The sequence below is a fragment of the Grampus griseus genome, assembly GCF_964374135.1.
Source record: "Grampus griseus genome assembly, chromosome: 2".
NCBI lineage: Eukaryota > Metazoa > Chordata > Mammalia > Artiodactyla > Delphinidae > Grampus > Grampus griseus.
In genome coordinates this window covers 45338624-45355847 of record NC_139018.1, presented here as the reverse complement: position 1 = coordinate 45355847, position 17224 = coordinate 45338624, and the positions used below count along the sequence as shown (strand labels likewise).

The 17224-nt window shown below is 41.0% G+C and overlaps 1 protein-coding gene across 5 annotated transcripts in view; it reads left to right on the top strand.

The window, feature by feature from the left end:
- The first annotated feature begins 6491 nt into the window (after nt 1-6491).
- Nucleotides 6492-17224, top strand: part of KTN1 (kinectin 1) — a 118618-nt gene continuing 107885 nt past the window's right edge. For 4 of the 5 annotated variants that reach the window (XM_082647631.1, XM_082647630.1, XM_082647629.1 and 1 more), the window contains exon 1: nt 6492-6629. The gene's annotated coding sequence lies outside the window, so the exon portion shown is untranslated. The remainder of the gene's footprint in view (nt 6630-17224) is intronic. The other variant, XM_082647628.1, reaches the window with a different exon arrangement.

Here is a 17224-nt window from a genome sequence, read left to right as displayed (position 1 = left end):
AGATCTTGCATAAACCATATCTTTTTGATGATGAACATCTTTTCCCACTCCCAAAGTTATGGGTTGATGGGTTAGATTACACCCAGTTCATAATAGGCAGCTCAGGTCACCTGGACAGTTGGTGTTCCATGGTCAAGTACTTGATCTTAATTAGAGGAAAATGGCCAGCATACCCCAAAATCTAAAAGTCTGCACTATGCTTCTCCTATTGAGATTTGCCAGTGGCTTTACATTGTATTCTCATTTTCGCTGTTGGATCTGCTGGGTCACAAGTCTCAACTGACCATAGGGCACATGAGTCTTAGACCTGCTAGAGTTCTTTCTTGATCTGGGCCCAAAATTCATAGCCTAACAGGTTTCCCAGAAAATGAGTTAGAGTAGCAGACCCGAATGTAGTATGCATTGCCTACAGAATCCAAAGATACCATGATGGTTAATTTTATGTGTCGACTTATTAGGCCACAGTACCCAGATATTTGGTCAAACATTATTCTAGATGTTTCTGTGAAAGAATTTTTTAGATGAAATGAACATTTTAATTGGCTGACTTAGGGTCAAGCAGATTATTCTCCATAATGTGGGTAAGCCTCATTTCATCAGTTGAAGGCCTTAAAAGACAAAACCTGACCTTCTAGAAGAAGATGGAATTCTGCCAGCAGACTGCCTTGGGATTTGAACTGCAACACTCTTTCTTCCCTGGGTCTCCAGCCTGCCTTGCCCACCTTCAAGATTTTGGACTTCTCAGCCTCCACAATCATGTGCATATATAAAAAATTGGTTCTATTTCTCTGAAGAATTCAGACTAATACAGATGCCTTTTCCTTAGTGGTAGGGCTTGCAAAATGCAGACACTGGTCTTTGCTTGGGAATATAGATTGTAATATAAGACCAGAGAGGGACTGCAGAGTGAGACAATAGAGGGACAAGGCTGGAAACCTGAGGGACATCAACACAAAAGAGATAGAGAAGACAAATTCAGAAAGGGACTGAGGAGCTTCAGGCTACATAGAAGGAAAAGAGAGAGCAGAAGAGCCATGTTTGTGAGGTCACTGAGGTCAAGGAAAGAGAAGCCTTTCAAGAAGTAATCAGTGGTGTCATGTGACAGAGAGGAGTTAGCAGCAGGGAAATCATTGGTGACTTCAGTGAGAAGTGTTTCAGAATCCAGTTGTGGGTGCAGAAGCAGGTTACCGATGTATAAGGCAGAGTGAATGGGTAGTGAGAATATAGTCAAGTAAGTTGCATCTTAACCAATCCAAGAATCAATCAAAAACCTGGCTTTGTAGGAGATGGGGTAGATGGGGTGGGCTGGAGTTTGAATATTTTCCCCTTCGTTTAACTGGAGAGATCCCTGAATGCAGGAATGGCTGATGGAGAGGGAAAGGTTGAAGATTCAGACAGAAAGGGCATTGTTGATGGACTGCAGTCCCTGAGGAGGCTCAGAGGGCTGACATCCAGAGGTCTGTGTCATGAGAGTCAGCATCCAGAAGAATTATTCTACAGCCTTCACAGAATGATGATTTGTAATAGAGGTTGCAGTCTGTTTACCTTCTCTCGTAAGACTTCCAAAACAATATATGCAAGTACCAAAAGGTGGCTTTTAAAAATTGTTGACCTGGATCAAAGGAAGTTGGTAAATTGGAGATGTGGTCAGAAATAAATGGAGCTAAGCCTGGGAAAGGTTAATTACAGGGTTGTCGTACTACAGGGAGGAAAAACACTGGGCAAGGACTGGCTGGGAATCTAAGAGTTATCATGAGGAGCTGAATATGAACAAGCAAATAGAAGCGTGTTTTTTGTTTTTTTGGTGGTGCCATGCGGCTTTCGGGATCTTAGTTCCCTGATCAGTGGATTGAACCCATGCCCCCAGCAGTGAAAGAGCATAGTCCCAACCACTAGACCACCAGGGAATTCCCAGAAGTGTGGTTTAAAAAGCAGGCACCATTCTGCAGGACACACATTTTTAAATGCATGTTTTATATTTAAACATCTAGCATGCTGCTGTATATGTTGCAAATATTGCTGACTTTGTTCGATTTGTTGCTACTGATCTGCCCTCACCAGGTCATACTCTTAAAAATTATTTGGGTGGGAGTGGTGACAGTTATACTGAAATATCCATGTTCTCTTGCCTGATTCCTCAGGCAAAGATTCATCCCTGCAACTTGCCTGGTTAGGGTGAAGCTTGTATAGGCAGCAGTGGTGAAAGAGTCATTGTTTTTTCTTTTCTTTATGTGACACTAAGCAGCAGCAGTATGTTGACCACATTTTTTATTTAGGCCTCATTGAATAGCTAATACTAATCAACCAATCTAACTTACTAAACAAATAAAACTTCTCACATGAGGACTACAAGTTAATCTTCTTTTACCCTCCACATTATTTAGGTCTCTTATTAGTAAAAGCGTAGTATCCATTATTCAAGCATGCTGTGAAGATCCCTGGTTCGATCCCTGGTTGGGGGAACTAAGATCCTGCATGACACAAGGCGAGGCCAAAAAAAAAAAAAAAAAAAGAATCAGAGAGTTTAAAGATTGTTTCTTCCAATTGCTAGGTGTATTTGGACAAAATGTACATATTTCAATACTGTATTATTTTGGTAAGAAGAGTTTACATGATGCTGGCTGGCAGCCAATTTAATATTGTTGATTTAATTTAGTGTTATCTATCTGCTCATTGTTTATGCTAATGACAAAAAAGATATCATAAGTAAGAGAATCCTATACATAAATGAAAACTCACATTTTGTTTGTGTACCTAAAAGTTTATACTTTGGGAGTCAACATGTTGCAGTGGCACATGCATGGGAATTGGAATCAAATAGATCTGGGTTCAGGTGCTGGGTTTTTTTTTTTTGCGGTATGCGGGCCTCTCACTGTTGTGGCCTCTCCCGTTGCGGAGCACAGGCTCTGGATGTGCAGGCTCAGCGGCCACGGCTCACTGACCTAGCTGCTCCACGGCATGTGGGATCTTCCCGGACCGGGGCACGAATCTGTGTCCCCTGCATCGGCAGGCAGACTCTCAACCACTGGCGCCACCAGGGAAGCCCCAGGTGCTAGTTTTTGAGCTCTGTGTTCTTGAGGTAGTTAGTTATTCAGCGTAAGCCTAGTCCTATGGGGTTGTTTGGACAATCGTGTGTGCTAATTACGTTAAACACCTGCACCGTGCATATGCGGAAGAAATACTGGCTCCTCTTTCCTCATTTAATCCACCAGTTTCCAATCACTGGCAGCCTTTGAAGATAGAAGACATGAAGGTGCCTTCAATAATGTTAAATTATGCTACAAAGTAGTTTTACCTCCCTACTTATTCCTGCCCAAATTTCCCTTGAAAGTCCCCAGTGATGTCTTGGGATTGTATGGGCAAAGTGGAAACTCCCTTCTGCTTAAATAAGACTAAAATTTCTTGCAGCTATTTAGAAGTGGAAGAAAGATGTGCGGCTTATCTATTACTGCATAACAAACCATCCAAAAATCATAAAAATTATATGGAGTCAGAAATTCAAGTAGGGCTTGGCTGAGTGGTTCTTCTGCGCCGTGTAGTACTGACTGGGATCACTTAGTGGTATTTAGCTTGTGGCATGGATGGTCTGGGGCTCCAGAAGCCTTCATTCATATGTCTGGCACCTTGGTGGGGACAGTTGGAAGGCTGGGCCCAGCTGGTTCTCTCTTCCTCCCCATGTAGTCTCAAGGCCTCTCCACATGGTCTCTCCAGCAAGGTAGTTGGACTTCTCACATGGCAGCTTAGGGCTCTAAGATCAATGGTTCCAAGAGACAGGAAGTGAAATTGCCTGTCTCTTACAGTCTGGGCCCAGAAATTGGCACAGTGTTACTTCTGGCATATCCTATTAGTCACGTCAGTCACAGAGCCCTCCCAGAATCAAAGGGAGGGGCACAGATCCCACCTGTCCATGTAAAGAGTGGCAAATGATTTATGGTCACCTTTAGTCTGTTATGAAAGCATTTGAATGCCATATGCTTGAAGAGATTACATGTCAACGGGAACAATGCAGACCTCTCATAAGCACAGTTATGTGCCAGATACTTTGTTAGAATAGCTGATTACATCTAGATCTCCAGTTGCAGATGTTTGTATAAACTTCCCCACTCCATTATTTGGGTGGAAAAGGTGGACCTGGAATCTTCCTTTTTCTTTCAGTTCTGTGAAATGCTTCTATTATACTTTCATCTCTGCCATCCCTGAAATGGTGGAGTAGGAGGTGTAATACGTTACTCATATATTACTCAAATCTCTACAGAACTCACCACTTCTGGGAAATCTTCCCTGGAAAAAACAGGAATAGCCTGCTTTCTCTCTATCTGCTAGAGAGATAGGTACTGTGTGTCTTTAAAACTTTTCCAAAATTAGATAAAAGTTATTACACACTAGAAGTCAGAAGGCAATCGCCAGTAAATTGCACTTGAGAAAGAGAGAGTGAGCAAGAGAGAGTGAGCAAGAATACTCTTCAGGTAATAGTGTTACACTTTATCATTTTCAATAAAATTTAATTTCTTAGTTGTTAACCACTAGAGATACTTCAGATGTTGGGAGTGCTAATCGTTGTTAGCAAGTTAGTTGCTTCTTCAGTAACATTGAGAGTAGTAAGCAGCAACCAAGGTTAATTATATCTTAGGTTATTTATATCTGTTAATTATAGTTAATGATATTATATTATACTATACTTCAAAACTTAGAGGGCAGGTCTTAATTCCTAATAGGGCTTATCATGCATAACAGTTCTAGTAAGGCTGTGTTTTTACGTGAATAAATATGAAGCTTATACTGAAGAATGAAGTATCCAGGCACTTCCCTTTCAAAGTCAAAGTTCAATCACTCAGAGAAGTTGAAATAGCTGACACATTTACGCTTTTTTTGTTTCAAACTATGGAACACAAAAATAAGTGATCCCTGACAATAAGAAGTGGTATATTTAGGGTAAACATGTCCCTAAGTTCCATCCACTTCTTGTCTTATGTACAAATGTACCTAAAAATTACTGTTTCTAAAATGACACTGAGGTTTTACTGAAATCATAAAAATGATAGAATTTTAAAATTCTAACCTAAAATCTGCTTTAGTACCAACCAGAGGAAATTAGATGGTTGTTTGTAGGCTAATCAAGAGTCCTTAAACTCCTCTATAGGAATGATACATTTCCCCTCTTTGTATTAAGAGACTAATGGCTACCCTCTTCAGTGAAGCTGGATCCTTTATCGCAGGCTCAGGAGACAGCCAGAGGTTTAGAGATAGATTGCTTTGAGGGCACTGGAACCGCTGAGGTGCTGAGTAACCCTACTGAGAAAGAAAAAAGAGGGTGGCGCTTCTGGAGTTAAAATAAGACAGAATGCATCATTGGAGAACACAGTGGCTGAAGACTGGCAGAATTCTCAACATCTCAGGCTACCACATACTGTTCAGTTTTCATGTGTACTTTGGAGGTGCTCTAGAAAGCTCTGACAAAAAATAATTAGAATTCAGATGTACAGTACATTTTTAGCCAGCCCATATAAAGGTGACCCTGGTGGTGCAGGAACTGTTCTGACGTTCATTACTTAAAAATTGGTCTTGTTCCCCTTTGTCAGTATGTAGCGGGAGGTGTTAGTGATGAGTCCTAATTTTATGTGTCTCTATCCACCCTCTAAAAGGTTTTGAATTATTTTGAACTCTCATGACATTTGAGGAGAGCCTGTAGGTGTTTTGTATATGTTCTGGACGATGCCTAGAATTCTGGGAGAGATTGATAAGAAGTAAGTAATAAACACATCTCGTTTGCCAGTGGACCAGGAAGATAGCTATCATTCCTTTAGCAAAGAGCAAACTAATAAGCAGGATTCTGGCCAACCTTTCCTTTCTTCTGCAGCTTAAAGTTATTTACTCGGGCTTAATGAATGGCCATCGGCTGGCAGACACAACAGCTTCACAATATTTGCACACAATTTATTTGGGTCCGTTTAAAATTTCTCTCTCTCTTTGGCTCCAGGGATGCCCGAAGGAGAATTCAGAGAGAAACTCTGGAGACAGAGGAACGGATGATTTCGTTTTCTAGTGATAAAAAAATCCATATATACACTAATATGTATAAAATGGATAACTAATAAGAACCTGCTGTATAAAAAAATAAAATAAAATTCAAAAATTCAAAAAAAGAAAATCATAAAGAAGAGAAAAAAAAAAATCCAGTCTGAGGGGCCAGGTTGGAGGGCCATGCAAGACGAAACCAGCTTTGGGGGAAAGACAGAGAGAGAGAGAGAGCAGGGCCCCCGGACGAAGGGAACTCCGCTGCGCCTCGAGCCCCAGAGCTCCCACCTTCCACCTAGCTGCGGGACGTCATCTCGGGAGGAAAGCCCCGGAATCCCGAGCCCGCCGAACGCTGGGACTTACCCGAGCGCGCGGGAGAGCGCGCGGGGGCCGAAGCGGCGACGCCTGTCCCTTTAAGGGGCCGGTCTCCGGGCACTGCCGGCCCAGACGCCGGGACGTGCCGGGGCCGCCCCGCCCCGAAACCGCCCGTTTCCTGCCGGGCGGCGCGACGGCACCTGAGGTACTGCGGCGGCGGCGGCCACTTGGAGCTGGCGGCTCGGGCTGTACTGCCGGCGCCGCCGCGTCTTTCTGGTATCCTTACCCGGCCGCGCAGGGTAAGGGAGAGCGGGCCGCGCCGGGCCCAGGCTCCGGCCGCGGGGACCGCGGAGAGGGGAGGGTTGCGCCGGCCGCGGGGTCCCAGGCAGACGGGAGGGCCGCGTCGGGCGGGGGGGGCGGTGCGGCCGTGGGGCCGGGACACCGCCTGCCGCCGCCCCCGCCGGGTAGGCCTCGGGCGCCGGGTCGCCGCCGCCGGGCTCCTGCTTGGGCCGGGCCACCGAGGCTGGCGGGCTCCGAGCGGCCTCGCGGCCTCGCCGGGCCGCCGCGGGCCCGACCCCTGTTCCGCTGCGGCGTCTTGTCCGAGGACGTCTCCCGAGGGTGAGGTCGGCCGGAGAGGGCCTTGGGGTGACCGAGACACCTATTTTTAGTTGGGCGTGAGGGCCCCCGGGAAGGAAGGCGGATTACCGTATCCTCGGCCGGGGGACTGAGGGAGCGCGTCCCCGGAGGCCTCCCTGGGCGGGAGCTGGGCCACGCTTACGCCATGCTGGAATTCCAGTCCTCGCCGCTCTCGGGGTACTTGGTGAAGCGGCTTTCGGCCCTTCCAGTGCCCCCTTCCGCCGCCCTGTGCTCGCCCCCGGGTCCTAGAGAGGGGCGGTTGGCCATGGGAAAGCAGCGTGAGGGCAGAGTTTGGAAAAATCTGTGGACTGCCCTCGAGACGGGAAGTTATCCTTCCTCTCCCTGAGGGGTGTGTCTTCCTTACTGATTCCCCCTCCCCCCTTCAGTTTCCAACAATGAGATTTTTGGCGTTGGGGACCTCGGCAGAAAACCCAGCCGGCAGCCTAGAAAAGTCGTACGGTAATCCGACAACTGGTGTGGCATGTGCAGCACCGCGCGTCGGTCGTGAGGCAGCATGTGTACCAGAGACCGGCATCCCCAGACGCGGGGAGCGGCATCCCCAGACGCGGGGAGCGGCATCCTAACCTCGGCCAGCTGCACCCTGATTAGGTTCAAGAGCGGGCTGTTTAATCTTAGCTCTTCCTTGTGGGAGGAAGCAGGAATCTAAATTCATGGTTGCGCCTATTCCAGAAAAGGATTTCTTAGCAGGTATCTGAATAAGCACTGCTTAAAAAGCTGCAGTTGAAGTTAACTGTTCAAAGTTGTGCTTTTTTTGAGACGCTTTGTGGAAACCCTTGAGAAATTTAGACACCCGTAGCCTGCTAAAGGTAAACACCTTGGGGTGAACTAAGCATTCTGAATTGTGTAGGAATTGTCTTAAAGTTTGAATTCTTGGTTAATTAGGTTGCACTTCTTCTTACCTCACCTAGCAGGTGAATGGCATCACTGTCTCCAGTCTGGCTAAAGTAGTTGTTGATGAGACTGTTATTATTGTCCCAAGAATAACACTGGAGTACTCTTGAATTGTTCTGTGTTTTGGGTAGACATACCTTGCTATAAATACTTTCATATTTAATGTGTTCTCTGATAAACAAGCCCCCGCCCCGCCCCCGACTCCCCATATCCTCTTGTTTAGGGATCTAACAAGAAATAACTGGGTTTATTGTTTGTAGATTCTAAGGAAAATTCATTAATTCATCCCTCTTACCCTCCCCCCAACACTGAGTTAGAAATCTCTTCTAATTTTGCAGCCTTAGCAGTGTAACCAACTCTATCAGGTGCACTTGGAGAGTGAAGTGTTCTATTTACCTTTGTGAGATTCATACTGAAACTTAAAATATAACAAAGCCTGATGAAATTTTTTCTTAAAAATATTAAACACTTTAAAATTATAAAGGGTATTGAGTATTATATAACCCTTTCTTGATGGCTCAGGGTCAACATGAAGAGCCATTAATTTATGAATGTGTTTCCAGTTTAGTATTTTCTGTATCCTCCTTTAATATCATAGTCTCTTCTGCTTGATGCAAGTGTTTTCATCTGTCTCTCACTCCAAGCCTCCTTCCAGTTTGTAGGCTTTAACCTGCTTTTAGTAGGGAGAACATTTTAATAATTAGATGTTAAAGGACAGCCAGTATGACTTTTATATTTTATTATTATTATTTTTTTTGTGGTACACGGGCCTCTCACTGTTGTGGCCTCTCCCGTTGCAGAGCACAGGCTCCGGACGCGCAGGCTCAGCGGCCATGGCTCACGGGCCTAGCCGCTCCGCGGCATGTGGGATCTTCCCGGACGGGGGCACGAATCCGTGTCCCCTGCATCGGCAGGCGGACTGTCAACCACTGCGCCACCAGGGAAGCCCCAGTATGACTTTTATAAAGGGCCTGAGAAGTGAAGGCTTTTTTGAGGCTTAACTTTAAAGGACTTGTGTTAAGATTGATACTGTGGGGAACTTATCTTGAATTTTACTTGAAATGTATGGAAGGTATATTTTTAATTGTATACTTATTATAATTTTTTATAGCAAAGAAAGTTTTAATCTAAAAGATCTCACAATACTTTGTAAAAAATTTAAGTTGTTAATAAACGTAATGGTATGGGTTTCTTAGGAATCTGACCTAATGTGTAAAAAGGAAATGAAGAGAGACTATGCTTTTCAAGAACATTCGAACGTTTGAGGATAACATCTTATAAGCTGCTTTTTCTGTGTACTGTTTATGTTTTTAGTTATTTTGAAGGTAAATCCAGAGGATACTTAGAGGCGAGAAGCAAGTAATTGTTTCTTTAGAAGTGATCACTTTTATGCATAAATAAAGTTGAGTTTCATTGCTTCCTCTTTCAGTTTTTGTGAACATGACTTTGGGTGTTCTGATCATAAAAGTGTAGTTTATGTACAAAGCACAGGTTAAACATTGGTTTAGATAAGAATGTAAGCTATTTTTTTCTGTAAACAGAAAATTAAACAGAAAGAGGAAAAGCCTTTAGTACCATAACTAAGGAGTTTGATTTAACTTAACCTTCTGTATGTGAGCTCTAGAAAGAGAAAAGTAATGACAGTTTATAACTGTTTGCATGCCAGGGTGTTTAATTGGTGTTTAAATGGTTTTTTTGGTCTTAGTGTTATTTAGGCTTTTAAAATTAATTTTTAAAATGGTATACGTTTTTAATTGGTTTTATCTTAAAAAGATAAAATAGGCAAAATAGTATACTTTTAGTACTAAGAATAGTTTTAGTAATGATTCCAGTAGGAAATCTAATATTCCTAGGAAATGTGTAAGAAGTGACCTCCTTTTAAAAAAAGTTGTGCTTTAGTATTTCACCTATCACCTTAACTACTACAGGCTGATTAAGAGCTTCTAACCTCACGTCTAGTTTCAGCAAAGTGATTTGTACACTAAGTGGAACTTAAATGAATTGTTTATACTCCCCTCCTTCCAGGACATTGCTTTTTGGGTTTCTCTTCTCACTAATTGCTCTGCTCATTCTGTGTTTACGATTCGTTCTCATTCTTGAAGTGCTCAATCCTTGGTTCACTTTTCTTTTTATACTCCTCTGGTGATTTCATCCAGTGTCATGGCTTTAAATACCTATATGCTGATGGCTTCCATTTTTATATCTACAGCCCAGATTTACCTCCTGTATTCTGTACGACCTGTTCTGAATTTCTGTTTGGATGTAAAGTAGTAAACTCAAACTAAAATTCCATGTTCCTCTTTAAACCTGCTGTAGGGGCAGGCTGATCCATCTTATTAGATGGCAGCTCTATCCAGTATTCAGGTGAAAAGAAAAATGGAGTCATCCCTGACTTATCTCATTCATACTTGGCATTCTTGGCTCAATCTTACCTTGAAAATATATCCAGAATCAAATCACTTCTTACCACCTCCATTGCTCATTAGGCTAGTCGAAACCAATCTTCTCTCTCTTGCCTAGATTTCTGCAGTTAACCTCTAATGGGTTTCTCTGCTTCTATCCTAGCTCTCTACAGTCTTTTTCAACAGAGCAGCCAGATCATACCACTTCTTTCCTCAGAACCCTGCAGTGACTTCCCATATGCAGAGTAAAATCCAAAGTACTTATGGTCTACAAGGTCTTACAGAATCTGGATACTCCTACTCTCCCCATCCTCCCTTACCTCTCCTAAGTTAGCTACTACTCTACGTCTTGCTTATTTCAGCTGTCTTAGAGCCTTTACACTGGCTGTTACCCCTTCTTCAATCATTTTTTCTGTAAGGTATCTACATGACTGATTGCCTTGTCTCCTTCAAGTCTTTGCTCTTGAAATGTTTTTCAAAACGATCTGCCTTCTATTTAAAGCTGCACTTCCCTACTTATGATCTCTGTACCCTGTTCTGTTTTACATAGCAATTGTCACCTTTCAACAAACTATATAATTTCCTTGTTGATCGTGTTTATTATCTCTTCTCTCTGCCCCCAGACGTACGCTATAACGTAACCTCTATGAGGACAGGACTTTTTGTCTCCTTTTGTTTATTGATGGATTCTAAGGGTTTAGGGCAGTGCTTGGCACATAACAGGTGCTCAATAAAGATTTATTAAAGATGTGTTCATTACAAGTGAATTAAAATCTTTATCCTACAGTTTTTTGTTGTTTTTTTTTTTTTTTTACTGTGATGCATACCTCATTTTTGGACACATGTAGTTTTCAGTTTGCTCCTTTCCTAGGAACAGTCAGAGAGCAGAAGAAAAGTGGCAGGGAACCTTTGGGAACCCCTTGGTGGAGGGAGTGATGTTTAAATGTGGCGGAGACCGTCTTACCTGTCTCACGTGATTAGGACTATTAGTTAGGTAATATAAAAAGTTGGTTAAAGCAAGAACTCGAGGTATCTGTGCACTTCGTTTTAATTTTAAGCATTTACTTACTTTTATTTGCCTCTCTTTTTTTTTTTTTTTGCTGTACGTGGGCCTCTCACCGTTGTGGCCTCTCCCGTTGCAGAGCACAGGCTCCGGACGCGCAGGCTCAGCGGCCATGGCTCACGGGTCCCAGCCGCTCTGCGGCATGTGGGATCTTCCCGGACCGGGGCACGAACCCGTGTCCCCTGCATCGGCAGGCAGACTCTCAACCACTGCACCACCAGGGAAGCCCTTGCCTCTCTTTTTTATTTGGATCAATCTCTTGTCTTTGAGTAGGGGATCTCCTGATCTTTTTTCTATACATCATTCCTTAAAAGCGTAATTTCTAGTATTGCTTTTTTTTAGTGTAATGAAACATTCGAATTCAAAATCATTCTAGATTTTTCCAATCCTTATCAAGGCCTTCCAAAGGATTTAACTTTGTTTTTGTAGAAATAACAGCTTTGTCTTTATTCTGTCATTTAATCGATTTATAGAAATAAGCAAATGTGTAGGTGAGTAGGTTGCTAGCCAGAAGCATTTAGCTTTCTGTAGACACTAGCCCATGTATTTTTAACCAAGGGGAGAAATGTCATTTAATCCAGTGAGAGGTCCTTTAAGATAGCTTCCATATTGAATCGTTTTCATGGGGGCCATAGGATCCTAGCTGCCTGCCATTACTAGAGAAGAATGTCATTTATCCACATTTCTTTATTTTTGGATCTGAGTGACATCTGCAATTAGTTATCAGAACTTATATGATTTTTAGTAATTACATTGTCTGTCAAGAGACCTGATGTTATGCTACATTCTCACTGGAAAATGTGGGATGATCATTATTTACTCTTACACATGAGTCATTTAAGTTGCTAAGGGAACAGTCTGGTCTGGAAGTCAGTAGTTAGGAGATCTGCAGGTCTTAGACCTTATTAATTCTAAGGTTTGTGCAAATTTCTTATTGCTCAGTTCTTTAATTGTATAATGTGTGGTGTAAGTGGAAAGAGTGTGGGTGCTAGGGAGTCTGAAGAACTTGGGTTTGAATTTGGCTTTGCTAGTTAATACCACTTACTGTATGTGTGGATTTACTTGCAGGAAACTCATTTGCCTTGCTTATATTATCTTAGTAGTTGCTACATAAGTGATAGCTAACATTAGAGTGCTTATTTGTTGTAAGGCTTTGTAAATATGTATAGTATCATATTTATCCTCTCTGCAACTTTATGAGATAGATAGTATTTGGTGGAAACGAGGGAGGCAGGTTAAATAATTTGTCCAAAGACACAGAGCAAGTAAAAGGAGGAACCTGAATTTGAACTAGATATTCTGACTCTAGAGCCCATTCTCATACATTGAGTTGTTTCGTAAGAATGCTTTCTGAAAAAAAGAGTAAAGCACTTGTCCATGTGCAGTTGTCTGATGTTAGGTATTAGAAAGTTACATGAAGGTTATAAAGATTTCTTTCCCCTGGAGTTAGAGGATTAACTCTTAAAGCTAGTGACTTAAATTTGAGAACTTAAAGTTTTCCAAGGAGAGAAAATAGTAAAAGCCATTTAAAACCAAATGCTATAAAGTGTTTTATAGAGAAAGCAATAGGTAGACTATGATCTTTTTAATTTACAAGAAAAATTTTCAGTCTTAATTCCTGTGTAGCGTTATGAGTTTCACTGCCGTGTGATCTTGTAGGCATTGCTCAGTGGTTATTTCAGAAAGGCCAACCCTGATCACCAGAATGAATCTTTATTCTTTGTCTCAGCCTTATTTTTCTTCACTTCATGATCAGTTATTACCTAACATTATAATATATGCTTGTTTATTTATATGCTTGATATCTGTTTCACCTCTAAGAATATAAGCACTATGAGGCGGGAACTCTTGCTCACCGCTGTGAACTATATTCCTCACACTTAGGTAGTGCTCAGTTTAATGAATGAATAAATTGCCTGATGTTTGAAAATGATTGGGACTCATTGAGCCTTCTGCTTTACTTGTCATTTTTTTTTCAAATATGGATACTTTAATAGGAAATATTATATAATTATTTCAGTTCACAGTTTTCATTTTTTTGAAAAAGTACTTCATAATTTAACTATAAATTACCTACATGGCAATTATATAAGTGAGGAGCTAGATATATCACGTATTTTAAGGAACTCTCCATATCTAGCCATATTTAAATGACAGATCTGGAGTAAGAAATAATGATTAAAAAAAGCATTGTCCAAATACAAAAAGACATGTAATACGTTCCTTTAAGGCTTAAATAATGACTTAGGAAAGTCGTATCGTTCCTTTCAGACACCACTGATTAAACAGATCATGAGAAAGTCAAACTAATAATGTTAAAATTTGCATGTATTCAAACAAACAAACTTGAGGCTAGAATTTGAAACTTCTTGACTTGGATTACTGCTAATTTTGCCAATTGCTTTACTTGTCATTTGTGCCTCTGCCTTCTCCATTAGCATGGCTAGTTGATTTACGTGCAATGCCATGGAAAGTGAGACTTCAAGAATAAGGGTTTCAGGTTTACTCTTGGGAGTGGGATGGCAAACAAAATTTAATGCACGAATTTCAGCCAAAGTACTTCTTAGTACTAGTTAATCTTGTTGATCAGCAATGTAAGTGTTCTGAGTGAAATATATACATACATTATTTAGTGATTGCATATGTTTACATCTGGTTACCTTTGAAGTAAATTTGAACAAGCTAGGCTGTACTTTGAAAGCTCTCCAGTGTTCTGAATGCTATGTTGTTGAACATTTAAAGTGTTTCCTTAAATTTTTTAAAAAATAAATTTATTTTTATTTATTTATTTTTGGCTGCATTGGGTCTTTGTTGCTGTGCGTGGGCTTTCTCTAGTTGCGGTGAGCGGGGGCTACTCTTCGTGCGGTGCTTGGGCTTCTTATTGCAGTGGCTTCTTTTGTTGTGGAGCACGGGCTCTAGGCGTGGGGGCTTCATTAGTTGTGGCACACGGGCTCAGTAGTTGTGGCTCGTGGGCTTAGTTGCTCCGTGGCATGTGGGATCTTCCCGGACCAGGGCTTGAACCCATGTCCCCTAAGTTGGCAGGCGGATTCTTAACCACTGTGCCACCAGGGAAGTCCTTTAAATTTTTAATATCCATGCACAGGTTGAATTCATTTGTGTGCTTTTGGCCTGTACTTGATTAGTTTATTGGGAAGTCATGTTCGTTTGAAATGTGTTCCATAATTATTTTACATAGTTTTCCTAACCTGGATATCTCAGGTTGGCTGAACATGATCTCTGTGAAGTGAATTTCTCAAGCTTCTCATATGATTTGGTATTTTCATTTCTGGGTATAGTTTCAGTTACTGTGGTGTATAATCCCTTTTGGTATCTTTTTTTTTTCTGTTTTGTTTTTGAACACTGTAAATGGGATCCTTCTGTATGAGTTTATTTGCAACTTCCTTTTTCTCCTCAACTTTATTGTCCAAATATTCTTCCACCATCTTGTATATAGCTCTAATTCATTCACTTCACTTCTACCTGGAATTTCATTGTATGTATATTTGCCACCTTGTTTGTTATCTGTTGATGGGCACTTGGGTAGTTTCCAGTTTTCTTTTGCTATTATAAACAGTTCTGCTATGAATACCTTGTATAGGTCTCTTGGTGCACTTGCATCCCTACTGTCTCTAGTATCGTGTTTTAAAAAACTTTTTTGTTACTACTTACAATAAGAAATAAATTTTACGTTATGAGACTCAATACATTATCAGATGTATACATATGTAACAAAGTTTCTTGGGAAAAAAACCTCATGTGATACTAGTTTGTTTCATTAAGAATAAAAATGCTAATCAAGACCCACTGAGTTGATTTTTGCTACCCACTAATGTTGAGGTTTGCAGTTTGAGTAAATTGTGTCGGACCATAACCTAGATAGGAGTGGAATTGCTGCATTGTAGGAGAGGTGCATTTTCAGCCTTACTGTAGGTAGCGCTGTGTTGTTTTCCAATATAATTGTACCAGTTTATTCTCCTCACTAGTGTATACATGTGATGGCTCCACATTCTGGTCTATACAGTTGACCCTTGAAAAACTCGGTGGGATTTGGGATGTTGACCTCTGTGCAGTTGAAATTCTGCCTATAATTTATAGTTGGCCCGCCATATCTACCCTGTTCCTCTCAATCCATGGTTTGGCATCCACAGATTAAACTAACTGCACGTTGTATAGTACTGTAGTATTTACTATTGAAAAAAATCTGTATATAAGACCCTCACATTTCACTCCCATGTTGTTCAAAGGTCTACTGTACTTGATGTTGGTAAATACTAAAGTTAGACAGCTTGTTGGGTTGAATTGATATCTCGTAGTTTGTGCATTTTTGCTTACTGAGGGGAGATGTCTTTTCAGATGTTTCCTGGCCATTTTTGTTTCCTTTTCTCAGAAATGACTGTTGGGTTTGTTTTTCTTTTTGATAGGAGTTCTTTATATGTTCTGAATTCTAATTCTCTGCGGATCATGTATCACAAATGTCTTCCCATTTTGTGGCTTGTCGTTTTCACTTTTGTATGTTTTCTTTGTTAATAAAAGTTAAACATTTTAATTTAGTTGAATTTCTCAGGATTTCCCTTTTATGGTTTGTGTCTTTGTGTCTTGTTTAAGAAATCCTTTCCTACCTCAAGGTTATAAAGGTATTCTTTCTTGCATGTTGTGGTATAAAGTTCAATGTTGCCTTTCACAACTGTTTTCCCAGGAATTGATTTTTGTTTCTTCCCTTCTATGCTGCTGTTTTCTTTTCTCCGAAGTTCCACTACTTAGCATTTCAGTTTTTTTTTTAAGGACTAAAATGTGTGAATTTAGTAGATACTTTGAAATAAATCTTTTGAGTTCCTAGTATTATGTATTGTCCACACCTTGCTTTTAGAGTCATAGGTAAATAATTATGTTAAGAATGTTAAGGTATGGATAGTTATCTAGTAAACTTGGAAGTCTTCACTCTCCCCCAACGCCCATATGCCATTATAGATTTGTAAATAATCAGGGAAGTCAAGTCAGTGTTTGCATGTGGTTTTCTTAAGTTGTTATGGACATTTGTTGTGAAGTAGTCTGGTTAGTTATTTTCTTAAAGTTGCAGCTCTTTGTGCTTGGTATTTTGCAGTTTTACCGTAGTGCACTGTGACTGTGGACCTATTTCTCTATATCCAGCTAATACTCAGAGTATACATATAATCTGAGGAATCAGATCTTTCTTCAGTTTTGGAAAATTCTCAGCTATTTAAATATTGCTTCTTTTATTTTTACTTTTCTTCTCTTTTGGTAGACCTGTGTTGGAGTTTTTTATTCTCTGTGTATTTTAATTGCTCTTTCAGTTTTTTTAAAAAAAATTTTCTATGCCTTATACCAGGTGAATTTGGTACAGTGTAGCAATTTACTTTGTTCCTCTGCTACGGTCCAGCCTAGAGTTTATTCTGTCTATTGAGTCTACATGCCAGTATTTACAATTTTCTTTCTTTTTTTTTTTTTTTTTCCGGTGGCGGGCCTCTCCCGTTGCCTGGGTTCGTGCCCTGGTCCGGGAAGATCCCACATGCTGTGGAGCGGCTAGGCCCGTGAGCCATGGCCGCTGAGCCTGCGTGTCCGGAGCCTGTGGTCCGCAACAGGAGAGGCCACAACAGTGAGAGGCCTGCGTACCGCAAAAAAATAAATTAATTAATTAAAAAAATTTTTTTGTCAGACTGTTTCATAAAACTAATACCATCTGGTGTGAATTCATGTTTTTATTGGTTTTTTTTTTCTTGCTCATCATTAGATTTCTTCCTATGTTTTGGATTATTGGTTTATTAAGTTCATTTTAAGTGGAGTTTTTTTTTTTTTTAACGCTTTTCTAAGTGATCATTCCCACCCCCACCTCCAAATTATTTATTTATTTTTAAACCATTTC